Genomic DNA, 14,844 nt, shown 5'->3' with positions numbered 1-14,844 from the left:
TTGAATAAATATATGGTTTTTAGTGCTAGAGCTAATAACGTCATTAATTATTTGGATTAAGACGAGTTCCTTGTCAAGCACTTTGATTTTGGTGCTGATTTACATTAAGTTTTTTAACTAATACCATTAAAAATTCCTGAGGAGTACAAAATTTCCTAAGAAACATATAACACTAAATCAAGAAATTTTGACCAATGGGAAAATACCAACAGACATATGAAGAAATAATAATATTAGTTTTTAAGTGGCATATGTGGTGACAATACAAGTGTTGCTTGTACAACTTTCTGAAATACTTCTGTTTTTGAATATTTGGTTGTTTCTAGCAACACAATGAAATAAGATAATAATTTCTGAATGTATGACCCACCTTTTAAATTCCAAGTTAATTAATAGTTTTACTTTTACCACAAACCCGAGTAAAATTTACCTGTTGACAATGCTGCATTATCATAAAATCTGAACAAATAGAAAGACTGATTTAATTACAAAAATTGACACTGGTACACTTCATGCAACATGTACATCAAGTTCTCAACATTAAGACCAGTATATGCCAATGTATAAATATTTTTCAGTGCATGTATTACCATGATATCAAAGCAAATCTTTTGCATAAACCTGAAATCTAGCATGGAGTTTATTTATTGACCATTTTCTGTAATCATCTGGTTTACACTGGAAATTAAATGCATTTTAATACAGAGCAAAAAACACCAAATAAATTTATAATGTATCATGAAAATATGTATATCTCTTTACTTATCTGCCACTCGCTAACTTTAATACTCAAGATACCAGAGGACTCTCATGTTATTACGTCATCCCAAACCCCATTTTGATGCAGTGTCATAAACTTGCAGTTCCTGAGAGAATGCTTCTCTCATTACTGTCACAACCACATCTGTTTACAATGATCAACATCAAGTCACAATGACACAAACATTCTTCAAAAAATCCCATCATTATCATTTGGGAAATGAAAGAAAGATACTTCCCATGAAAAAAGTGTACTTTACTAATTCTCATTTGTCCAGTCATTAAGACCACATAAAAATCCTTATCAGATATTCTGCCAAGGCAAGTAAACTATCCACCATAATAACCATCCAATCTGCTACTCAACTTGTTTTAGCCAACTTTTGATAACTGCAGCCGTAACACTGTTTAGAACGGTGTACAACATAATAAAGTTTTAAGTGGATCTGTCATTACTGGCATTCTGAGGTGGTTCTTTATTATTATAATTTGGGGAAATTTAAATGAAACATATCTTTATTGTATATTTATACATAAATCAGCATCTTCTATATTTGTGCTTATTTTAAATATTGCATGATTTTTTATGTGATATACAAGCAATTATACTCTAACAGCAAATGAACAATCCGCTGTTATTCCATTTATTTTGAACAATTTAATTATGTTACATTTGTGATAATAGTAAAAATGTCAAGAAATGAAAATAAAACCTTCTCCTGTGTCAGAGGTGGGCAATGTGTGATCCCTACTCGTTTGGGTGCTTTGGTGATCTGGTCTAGGAGATGGTCTACTATGGAGTTATTGCCCATATCGAGTATGTGTGTGTGTGATAAGGATTTTTAACGTAGCTTTAACAATTTTTCAGTCATATCGCTACGATGTCTGCAGTGTGGCAGTTTAAAGCCATGTCTAGCACTGGGGCATCATGCCACAAATATGTAGCATGATGTCTCACCCAGTCACATTATCCTGACACCAGGCCGACCAGTCCTAAGACTAACCTCTTAATGCTGAGCGCCTAGTGAGGCAGCTGTTAGTACCATTTTTGTAAGTCTTTGGTATGACTTGGCCCGGGTTCAAACCCACGACCTCCCACTTCCGACATGGATGCTCTAACCACTAGGCCACCGGTGCAGTGATTGTCCAGATCGAGTAATAATAAATATGAAATTAATGGATGGAATAACAGAGATCTGAGCAGGGATACAGAATTTAACAACACGGGCCCACATATGTAAAATATAACAATTTAATCAAATACATGAAATTGAGCAAGACATTTGAATTATTCACTTTCTCTTTGAAATAGAGTAATAAAATTGATTCAAATTCAAACATATGTTCTGTTATACCAATAAAACAAATTTCATCATATAATCAAGTGACTGATTGAACTCAAATTGCCAGTATGTCAGCATAACCTGGCTGCATCTGGTCCTTTCTGAATCACTGTTGGTGACAGTGCAATGTTTCTTTTCCTTCTCTCACTTTCCAGCTTCTTAAGGACATCAACCGTTTTGGTTGTTGACTGTGCTCTTTTCCACTGTGCAGTACAGGTATTTCCGATAAAATATAATACCCAACCTAAATACCTGTCAGGTTTTTCCATTCTAGGATCAAACAATATTCCCACTCTTTTTACATCAAATCGTAATTCAATAGAACTAAGCCAATATGGTCAGTTCACAACCTGATAAAGACTCACAACCTGATTACCATAAATTAATGTCCTTTCTAGCCACTACTCGCATTACTAACGGAAACCATGATATAACTAGACCTCTTGGATAAACTATTACACCCCACTGTATGCTGTATATTGCTACCTGAACTATGTCGGTTGAAACACTTTCCTAATGCTAACACCTTCAATTCTTGGTTGACAAGAATTCACAACCTAATTACATAAATGAATTAATGAAGTACAGTCCTTGTCCAAACTATATTACTTGGTAACGAGAAATTCATAAACATACATTTCCAGAAAAAAGAAAAATCAATTCTCTACATACATGATACATTATCATTTAAGACAGGTAATTTAATTTTCACAATGCATATCACTGTAATGCATGAAATTCCTACCATACACCTACATGCCAACCCCTGATGAGGAAAAAGTGTAATCCAAGTGGACAAGTAGAATAATCCGAGCAGAAAGAGAGTAATCCAAATTTCATATGTAACACTTTTAGCTTTAAAAAGCAAATAGACTGTCATGTTGCATTTCAAAACACTTTGTACCAGCTGAGACCATGAATATTTTGCACACCAACAGAGCACTAAGTACTGGGTTACTAAGCCTGAACCTGAATTCAGTTTTATTTTTGTTAACAATACTGAACAATCTCTCAATCAGTATTAGACCAGTAAATAACCAATATTCCTTTCATAACCTGACAAAGTAGAGGATTGGGTCTTTTAGCTGGGAAATAAGGTGCCATCACACATCAACTCTACAGGAAGTACATTGTCAGGTAGAATGCCAACTTGATACTTAAGGAATTGTCCTTCTAATTTACCAGCAGCCTTTCCTGCGGCAAAGTGTATCAAATGACAGGGACAATATAGTATGTACACTGATGCAGACATTTTCAAAATATATGATGCAACTCATTTATGAATTCCAATCACTGATATATTGTCATTTTATCCAGTGGAATATACATGTACTGTTAATTCTGGTAATGAAAGAAGAACTCTCTGACTCTGCCCTTTTCATTGTCAAAGTATCTGACACAGACTGGGTTCAACTTTTTGTCATCATAATCACTACTCCCATCTGTGGCAGCACTAAACAGTCCAACTTTCATGGCTTCTGTTTTTTTAAGTGAAGTATCTTCAGCTAAACACCAAACAATATTAGATGATTTTGTTCTTGTACATGCATATTTTTCTCCAATTTTGAAAGCAGGAAACATCCATTTGATCAAAGGACCAACGTGGTCTGCTACCACTAGGGGTAGTCTGTGTTCTATTAAGAACTTGGTAAATAACAAGTCTGCATTTATAACATTCATATCTGCAACTGAGTACTGCAATGAAAAAAAGTTACCTTAGTATTGGAGTTAGTAAGACAAGCTAATTCTATGTGTTTCTCCACATCAAATTTACCATATTAAAATCCTTTCAGCACAACCTACAATGGGCATGAAGCTGCCCAAGAATGGAATGCTGCATTATGTCAGTCATGTATTCATGTTTGGAGGATTCTGGTTTTTTTTTGGTCTTTTTCTGTTCTATCTGTGAAACTATTTGAAAACATTTTTACTCTAACACGCGCAAAGACTAGAATAAATCTGACTGTGATGCCAAATACCTACAGGCTGGTTCTGTACTATATATGAACTGGAACTAAGAATCTGAGAGCAAAGATCAAGAATTAGAAAACCAGTCTGTTTTCTCATAACTAGACCATAAAGCTGCTATAAATAGAATATAACAGTGTGAGGAAAAAGTACATGCAGTACTCTTCTACAAAAGCGATTAGGTAAGATATAAAGTGCACTGTTGATTGGTTTTCTAACAAACATCAGTCATAACAATGAATCCGTGTTCAAAGGTTTGAAAGTAGAAACCAGCATGTTTCTTGGAAATAGGACAGCTGCTATAAATAGAACATATTAATACTGTTATGAAAGTGCATGCAAGTCTACGGACAAGCGTACTCTTATGTCGTTGTTACATGGAAGCAGTCTTTTCTAGAATATGATCTGTGGGATTAATGGGATGTTATTAAAAATCAGAAAACAAATTTTTTTTGTGGGGGGGTGGAGAATATCCTGGAAAGCATAATTTAGTGAAAAACAGGATAATGAGAACACCAAAGTGTAATGGTTGGCATGTATGCACACATGATTTCTATTACATAAAAATCGCTAAATCCAAGCACATTCATGTCAACAAAATCTTGTCTGGCATTCTTAGACTGCATGAGCTATATAACACTCAAGACCATGAATGCATAATTATTTTCTGAACTCATGGAAAACTGTTTAATGTATGAATTTAAAACAAATAAATTTAACAAATGATTACATAACTTGTATCAATGAACATTCTGCATGTAAAAGTGACACTATCTTTGTGCTTTTTTGAGACTCACTCTTTCTATGCAGTAAAATCTCTATTTTCATGTCCCTCACTTTCCAGACACTTGTCCCCTCAACAACTTAATGATAAAAAAAAGTTTGTTATTTCCAGGGGCTAAATTTAGAAGGACTAATTTAGTGAAGGAGATTGCTTAAAACCTTGAAATTTGTCTGGGAACATGCACACCCTCATTTAGCTCAGCCAATCAGGATTAACATTTTCTAACCACCAAAAATGTTAACACTCCAATCAAAGTCAGAATAATTCTCTCCAGACTGCCTTCATAAATAAATGTCCTGGAAAATATCATTTTATGACACCTTATCCAGATGGCCCAAGACTTCCCAAAGTCTGACCCTGGCTCCTCTGAGTTTTGTCATTTCCAGCTACATAACATTATGTTAACATATCTACCTGACCGCTATCAAATGGACTCACTCATCTCTCCAACCCCCAAACATTGGAAATTGATTTTGTGTATCTAACTGAGTCGGTTCTGCCCAGTACTTGAAGTGCATAGTAAATTATATATACTAATCATTATAACACTAATTATATATACTAATCATTATAACACTATTTATATATACTAATAATTATAACACTAATTATACATACTAATCATTATAACATTAATTATATATACTAATCATTATAACACTAATTATACATACTAATCATTATAACATTAATTATATATACTAATCATTATAACACTAATTATACATACTAATCATTATAACACTAATTATATATACTAATCATTATAACACTAATTATACATACTAATCATTACAACACTAATTATATATACTAATCATTATAACACTAATTATATATACTAATCATTATAACAAAAATAAATCTATTCATGTTAACTTTATCTTTATTTTCATTTTATTTAGAAACAGAAAAATGTACTTTTTCAAATTTTAATGTTATGCTCACCATGGATATAATGTTATATATATAATTTACACATTTTAGTGATTCACATATTGAAATTAAATCATCTTCATTTTACTTATTAGCATTATTTATACAATATTCATGATCTGCTTTAGTTATAATGGATTCTCAATTTTTTGCATTAAATTAAATCTAGTCGCATATATAAGGTCGACACCACATGGTGACAGTTATACAGGGCTGGAGCTGGCTTTAAAAAGGTTGTCGCCAAATTAAATTGCCAACCTTAATATTTTATTGCCAATTTTTTAAAAAATGTCACCATTTTCATAATACATGTACAGTACTATGTGTTTATCTCTACAACGCTGGGACCAAGGTAATATTGTCAACATAAGCAAATGTTTTGATAAATGTTGTGGGGGGGAGGCTAAAAATATTATGAAATTTAGCACACAAGTGAAATTGTTAATTAGTCACAATTGTTAGTGACTAGTATTTACACAGACAGAGAATAACCAGTGGAAATTGTATTAAATGAATACAAATCTAGTCAGAAATTTACTTGTATATTGACAACTTACATTTGAGTGTTACATTCCACAATGTGTTAAGTAATGTAGATGTATATGAAAAATCTATTAATTAGAGTATTAGATCATATATTAGAAACTTCATGTATCAGTCATATCCCTTTAGAAAACACAAATCACATGTATAAAAGAAATGACAGTCCTTGTTTGATCTATATCCCATTCACAACAATGTAGACGTATATGAAAAATCAATGAATTAAAGAATTAGATTGTATATAAGAAACTTTATGTATCAGTTATATCCCCTTAGAAAACACAATTAACATGTATATAGATAAATGACAGCCCTCGTTTGATCTATATCCCATTGACAAAAAAACAAGTGCCACTAAACAATTCTCTCCAATATCAGTGCTCAAAGAAAATTATTTTTTGACACAGGCCCTGGGCTGGTGACTTAAATAAACTCACAAGCCTTGACTGACATTCCACAAGCCTGGACTCCAATATCCACACGCCCAAAATTTCCCCTTTTTTAATACTGTCACACAATGTTGCAATTGCTACAATTCGAATATAAATTCAAAAGGTTCATGTAAAGTGTCGCTGTTTGAATTGTATTGAACCTTAAAGCTGAATGCATTGAACATTAAAATTTTATCACATTTAAGCCAGAAAAGTCTTTGTGAGGGGTCACTTTGACCATTCTTCTTTTCTCCCCCCCCCCCATGTCAGTGTTAAACTTAAAAAGCTAATTTCTATGACTCATTGAGATTTGAACAGGGCATCACAACACTGTCCATAGAAAGTAAACATTTGAGCTACCAACCATAACTGTTTGATAGGAACCCAAGTCAAATTATCATTTTCAAAGGGGAATTGATATGCAAAGTTGGTCAGAGATTGTAGACTGTCTAAAATCTGACAAAAGAAATGATTATCATGGGAAAATTTAAGAACCGCTTTGTACAATTGGTCAGAGTAAAATTAAGGCATACACTTTGGAAGTATTGTGAATTTAAAGTGATGACCTTGGTCTTTAGTCCAAAATTCCTGACAGGAGAAGTTTGGCTCCAAGGAAGCCTAAAAAGAATAGTAATTTCCTCGTTGAACAAGAAAAGGGGACCAGGTGGCTGTCTTGTAAGAGAAGACAGGATTTAGTGCTAGGATGCACAATTTCTGAAAGAAAAGCTTTAAGGTACACAATTTTAATTTTTCATGTAATTTTCTATTTTTGATTGTTTTGTGCAAATGTGATTGATATGACTAGGATCATATTATGTATCGTTTATTCCATTTCATGGAAATCTGTTGATGCTAGAGTTGTTATGCAATTTATCTCCTTAATTTTACAGTTACTAGTTCATTGATAGACTTGATGGACTGCATACTTTCCAAGTTTTCATATGTGTAGGATTTCATAGGGTTATATGAAATAATTTCCTTTGTCTGTTAGAACAATACTAATTATCTTGAGTTAACAATAATCACATATTTATATCAGATTTTGTAATGTTTAAATAATCTTGTAAGTTAGGGATTCCTGTGAGCTAGAGTTCTGTGAATTTTATGCAATAATAATCAAGCATGTGATAGTGTAGGTAAAGAGATATGTTTATGTCAGATACACCGCTCACGTGTTAATTTATGGTCGCTCAATGTGAAGCGAGAGTGAGGATCTATTGAATTAGTTCAGAATTTATGCAGTGTTCGGATAGTTATTCATGATTCTGAGTAAGTGAGGGAATTTTATGTATGTATAGAAAGTGATACGTATAGAGATTTAGGGGTAATTTTGTACTTTAAGTAAACAACTTTCTGGGAGAGACAGGACAGTTTGAAGGAGGCAGTTGGAAGTCCAGAAATAGATGACACATTCAGAATAAAGGACTAGGAAGTCTAGGAACAGAAGAAGCATTCACAATATGAAGACTTGAGAATAGAAGGATACACAGGTCACGAGAGGAAGGTGATGCAATCCATCGTGAACACTGTGCTCTTTCACCACTCATTATGATAAAATAAATCCAAATTAGACACTGCTATTAAATTCTGCTGACATAACTTAGACTGAATTGGAGGTACCGCTATAAATTGTTATTAAGTTTTGTTATTTTTCTTGTCTAAGGGGGCTCATATTGCATTATTTCTTCCAAATAGTCTTGCTCCATTCACTGTTGATATTTTATCTCTCCACTCCCACCGAGCTATAAAATCAAAGGGGGTCATCCCCTAGATAATGCCAGCCAAAACCAATTAACCACCCCTCTTACTAAGAGGGTGACATTACAGTTCAATAGGGGGTTTGAAGGAAATGCAAGTGCCATTAATGTTCATCACTACACTCACAAAGGACTGGGATTATGCTTGTGTTCAAACTTTTTGTTGGGCTTTGCTGATAGTTACTTGCTTCCTAAATTGGCTTCAAAAATGAATTATGGTATTTACCATATATATTAGGAAATGATAAAATATTTTTGTTTTCCTGTCCCAGAACTTACGGTATAACTTTTTTTTTATACCTAGGTCATATGCCCCAAGACATCAGAAACAAAATAAATTTGTGTTAAATATGAGGCCCCCACCACAATGCACGCTGCAATAAAATAGATAAACAAAATGCTTATTTGATAATAAAATGAAAGAAATTAACCTTGTACTGTTATCATTTAATCTTCTTTTTTCATCATGACCATTATATAATAAAACATATCCACTACTTCGTACATGTACAGTAGCATAGGCATCCATACTGTAGCATGTATCGCATATGTCCTATAACACACAATACACTGTTGACTGGCTTGAACATTGAGAAACAAATCGTGTTTTGTTGTACTCAAAGGTTTGAATATGTTATCGGACTGAAAACTGGATCCAACAAAATTGCAAACAAACGGGAAATAAACAACTGATTGCTTTGAAGACATCTGCCATTCATGCATGACAGTGTAAGGTGCAAATAACCAAGACTGAATTATATCCAGGTCAAGTATATGACAGTATCTCGCAAATAAAAATCACTATTTGAAAATACATTTGAGTGCAAATGACAATCTTTCCGCTAGCATGGGTTACAAAAAGTATTATTAAAGCAAGTTATTGCTGTTTATATTATTTATCCCTAAAACATTAATGCCCCTTTGTATTGATTATAACTACAGATGCCAAGCAAATAGAAGCCTAGATGGTGCATAAACACAACTGACAGCGAGCAGTAAACTCATTGTTTCAACTTATAAACAGGACATCAAAGACAAAGGTTATTTTTATTACAAAGCAAGCAGACCTTGGAACCGACTTTTAAGCTGAGATTTTTTAAAAGGATATCAATACAAAGGTTATTTTATTATAAAACAAACCGACTTCGGAAGCGGACTTTGGATTCTTTTAAGTGTGTCGATGTTTTATTAAATATATACAAAGTAGGCTGAGATAAGGATGCTAACTCTGGTTCCCTTTCACCGGTATTCAATGGAATTTTGAAAATAAATTGAAACAATGGAACAAGTTTTAAAGTGATGCAATATAGTGCTTCATGGACGGACTGACAATAAGATGGGGGTTAAATGTGTGAGAATTTGCACAACTGGTACATATTTTTTTAAAAATCTGACTATAGTCTTTGCAGTTTCATTACAGGAGATGTCTTGCAGAGATATCAAAAATGCTTAATTATGTATATTTGGATGCCAATTTTTTATCTGGGATGCAGAAAATCACTGAGGCGGGAGTCCTCCATTCGCATGTAATAGGTGTGCAGCAAAATTGAAAGACTTGCCAGTCCTGCTTCAGCCACCTGCTTTATGAGAAAATGTGTTGATCAATTAGCTGTTCTGATATTTACAATGACACAATTGCATGACTGAAAGACCCCTTTATGTGCATACATGTTGCCATTTTATAAGAGTACATAAAAAAGAACATGATACAATAGCTGGACGGCAATTTCAAAGGCTCTGACTGGCGGCCGGGTGGTAAAATGTACTGATATTTACAGTGATTGAATTCAGAGGCAGAAAGACCCATGTCGTCATTTATAAAAATACATCAAATAAACAACTTTAGCTTTTGTTATTGTGTTCATTTCTGAATGTAGTGGAATAAGCAGTGCACGTGACCTCAGAATCAAGACTTAGTCAAAATGCCATTCGTAAGTGGATGACAAGTCGCCTAAAAATATAATCTTTGCCTTCCTCTGTTAGGAAAGCATAAACGACATCATGCTACATGTCTGCGGCATGATGCCCCAGTGCTAGACATCACTATAAACTGCCACATTGCAGACATCGCAGCAATATGACTGAAAAATTGTTAAAGCTACATTAAAAATCAAAATCACATCACATCTTTTTATTATTATTCAAATAACTACAAATCATAATTTCCTAATGCACAGCATTTTTTCATAAACATGTAAATGTCTTGAGGCTCCTAACACTAAAATTTTCTGGTCATAAGATTCATTCAGAGCTTTGTCTGATACCATTACTATATACATTGCTCACCAGAAAGAACACTGCATCATGGGTAAATTAGAGGAATTAATAAGCCAAGCAAGATAACAACCCTTACTGAACAGGCCTACGGGAAATACAGTACGCTTCTGAAAATGTGAATGTAAGTGCTCAAGTGTATGGGCAGCCATCGCCGCCAAAATTACATTAATCAAATGATCTAGTATGAAATCAAATGATTTAACCTAGCAAATGAAATGATCAATCCAGATTCCAAATGATGTGGTGTCACATGAAATGATTTAACGAACAAAACCGAATGATGCATTTAGATTTCAAATGACGTGGTATTAAATGAAATGATGTAGAGTGAAACGTAATGATTTAACCTATCAAACGGAATGATGAATTCCGATTCCAAATGATGTTGTGTGATATGAAATGATGTAGCATGAAATGAAATGATTGAACCCCAAAATTGAAATAATGAATTCAGATTTCAAATGATGTGGCGTTAAATGAAATGATCTGGCATTAAATAAAATTATTTAAAGAACAAAACGGAATGATGATATCTGCTTCCAAATGACGTGCTATTAAATAAAATGATGTGGTCTAAAATTGAATGATTTAACTCAACAAATGAAATCATGATTTTAAATTCCAAATGATCTGGTATTAAATAAAATGATTTAAAGAACAAAACGGATTGATGAAATCTGCTTCCAAATGACATATTATTAAATGAAATTAAGTAGTATGAAATGAAATGATTTAACTCAACAAATGAAATGATGAATTCAGATTCCAAATGATGTGGTATTAAATGATTTAAAGAACAAAACAGATTGATGAAATCTGCTTCCAAATGACATAGTATTAAATGAAATTATGTAATCTAGAATGGAATGATCAGCTCATATTCCAAATGATGCGGTATTAAATGAAATGTATGGAATGTAAACGGTCTGATCAAAGTGTAAATCAGCTAGCGTAAATCCAAACAAACAGAGGGGTTGCTGTTAGCCAGACTTACAATCGACGGGCGTATTTACAGAATTCGTCTGAGATTTTAGCAGACGACATTTAACAGCTAAGGTTATTGTTTCTTCTCATTTGATATAAACAAGAACTATGTTTTCCAATCAGGATAAATTGACTATCCACATTAATGAATGTCCGTGTATTTTATTTTAGAATCTGTCTTGTACTGCACGAATTTTCAATGCTTCATCTCAGCAAGAACTATCAGCTAAGGAGATTAAATCTTCATCTTATCTGATCAATAGTAATTACCATGTTTAACGACCTAACATAGCATACGCATTAAACCAACAATCTGTTGCCCGCCACTTTTTATATGAAAGCTTTTTCATTCACACACACACACGTGCGGGGGGAGGGGGGAAGCTGACCATAACCGGTTATAGACATTATTTAGATTGTATCCATTTCAAACGCCTGTGACGAAAAGAATGCTCTGATGGTTCTTCTTTAACATCAGTAGGTAGACAGTTCCAAATGATTGGACCCAAACTATTTTTACGCAATTCCATTTCGGGTTTTGTTCGTTAAATCATTTCATGTGACACCACATCATTTGGAATCTGGATTGATCATTTCATTTGCTAGGTTAAAGCATTTGATTTCATACTAGATCATTTGATTATTGTAATTTTGGCGGCGACGGCTGCCCATACAAATGCGTCAAAACTGATAAGTTCATAATACTGCGTAACTTGTATCAGTTTAGGTTTGAGATGGCCGCTGTTACAAACTAAGAACGTTCAAGTTTACAAATAGTCTGCAAATTCAAAGGGTATTATAAGACCTATACCTGTATAACACGTCCTTTTTTCATGGATAGTACCGTACTTTGCTAACATTTAATCTGCATCTCGACGGCCGTTTGCACCTCAAACTCCAGGTCTCATCAAAGTTCCGGTTTTTATAATAAAATGTAGACCGTACCCATACAAAAAAATACCCGTACCCAACACGTTATTTTACATAAATCTGGTAATTAATAATAAAAATTGTTAAATTGGTTAAGATAACAGTTAAATGTGTAATATTAAGAAAAAATATATATATAAAATATTATTTAAGGTTGTTTCGTATTTTACCTGGAATTAATGTGAGCCCCGGGGACTAAAATGTACAATCAATAAAACAATAACAACTGAGATAACGTATTTGAATAAAATTTTACGTTGTTTTTTTTATTTTAACTAAATACTAGAATTAAACATCAACATATATTAATGCGTGCATAATAATATCTCTACACACCCAATGTTAAAGTATATCTAACTTTTTGAACTTGGGCTCAGATACGTACAGGTAAATGGCACCCGGGGCGACGATGATAGCCCAAAGTGGTTTTTGCGCCCCATGATCTCTGGCGCTCGAGGCAAATGCCCTATCCCCCACCCTCACCCCCCACCTCCGTAGTACGCTATTGCTTGGGTTTGTCTGTAGTTTTTTTATGAATCATCGAAATACTTTTGTCCACAGTTTCGAAGCCATATTTTTCAGAAAATGTTCTGAGTTATTCGTTATTGTTCCAATTGACTGAAATTTTAATTTTGATAGGTTTAAGTCGAATTAGTACCATAAACAATCTGGAAAATATCATTCGTTTTGGTTGCAACTGATATAAAGTTTCGTAGTAATCTATAAATTGTACAAGCTCTTTTGAATTCATTCAGCTATAGTTTAATACAGGCGTGCATAAAATATACCACAGGAGTCTAACGTTTTATCAATAAAGTACGGCGAAATCTCTGACAACATGAAATCACCTTATCGGTAATATAAATGAACACAAGTAGTGCAACGTTGTCCACAACCCTCCGCTCAATTCGACTTCACTCGCGTGTCATTTATCGCTTCAGAATCGCAAGGAGACTGAAAAACTACACATATACATTCAAAAGACAGTGACGTACCAACGCATAATTCTCGGAAGACCATGTCATTAATTCAATCCGGCGAAAATAAAGGTCAATTCGCCGGAGGGTTGTGGTCACCGTTTTAGGTGCAAAATGTGATGTAGTTGTCCTCGCATACAGCAACTGAAGAGTTTAGGTTTGTTTTGTTGTGGTTTTTTTAAAATTGAAAATCCGTATCTGCATAATATAAATTTAATTACGAGTTACACTCTTTGATAGAAACTATCAATGACTTTATCTCCATGAAAAGAAAAACAACTTTCTAACCTGGTATTATGTGAATTCTTCCTGAGCGAGTTAGCTTCGGCCGTTTGTGAATAATTTAACTGACGGAGTAATAATAAGGAGTGATCAAGAGTGTAACGATAACTTACTTTTTCATGAAATGTTATGTGATAATAATAATAATACCAGTAACCCCCGTGGTAGTCTGACAAATCCCCGTCCCCAATATGTGTTGATACTGATGGATGATATGTGAGTCTGGTGTGACCTGTTCATTACAATGTGTAATTTTGCTGCATGCAATTCTTCCGGGAACAGCCCTGCGCATTCTTTCGACTCATACCGGTGTAACAGCATGTCAAGCGCGAAATTCAAAATGGCCAGAGGACAGATGATTGTGCTATTCCAGGTGGATTTACAAGTCACTAAACAAATGATTTGCTCAGGAAATATGATGTACAGTTCATATCACCAAAAGAACCCTTTAGGCAACGGTAGCAGTACAGCCACGAAAAATCCTCTTGTTGTTGCTGTCGGCAAACTTTCCCTTGGCAAGCGATGTAACCCGTCAAGATAGTCGTTAAATTTCATCTTGTTCTTAACGTAATTTTTATTGATTCCTTTTGCTTTTTTTTTCTTCTTTCGTTTTATCAACACCCTCATCTTTTATAAACGCATACATCTTACTTCGAAGCCCGACGAATTCCTTTACTGGCATAAAAATAAATTCATCCTTCATTTTACCAATCACCTTTTTGTTTGTTGGATCATTAAATCCAGTACTTGGTGGGACATCAGATAAATCAAATCGTTCGCGGTTATCATAAATATCCTGGAAAAGATCGGTGTTGCAATCACCACCAGGAATCTCATAAACTAACGAATCAGTATCAGTGAACAGTAATCGTG

At 33.9% G+C, this 14,844-nt stretch overlaps 1 protein-coding gene across 2 annotated transcripts in view; it reads right to left on the bottom strand.

Annotated features, from left to right (window-relative positions):
* The window catches only part of LOC149774872 (uncharacterized), a 72,383-nt gene extending 59,702 nt beyond the window's left edge, over positions 1-12,681 (bottom strand). For both annotated transcript variants that reach the window (XM_089944653.1, XM_089944654.1), the window contains exon 1: positions 12,594-12,681. The gene's annotated coding sequence lies outside the window, so the exon portion shown is untranslated. The remainder of the gene's footprint in view (positions 1-12,593) is intronic.
* Between the last annotated feature and the right edge of the window lie 2,163 nt (positions 12,682-14,844).

This window comes from Sinohyriopsis cumingii, unplaced genomic scaffold (genome assembly GCF_028554795.1).
Source record: "Sinohyriopsis cumingii isolate HCF-2022 unplaced genomic scaffold, ASM2855479v2 utg000127l, whole genome shotgun sequence".
Taxonomy (NCBI): domain Eukaryota; kingdom Metazoa; phylum Mollusca; class Bivalvia; order Unionida; family Unionidae; genus Sinohyriopsis; species Sinohyriopsis cumingii.
The sequence above is the reverse complement of the archived record's forward strand: the minus strand, read 5'-3'. Positions and strand labels throughout refer to the sequence as shown.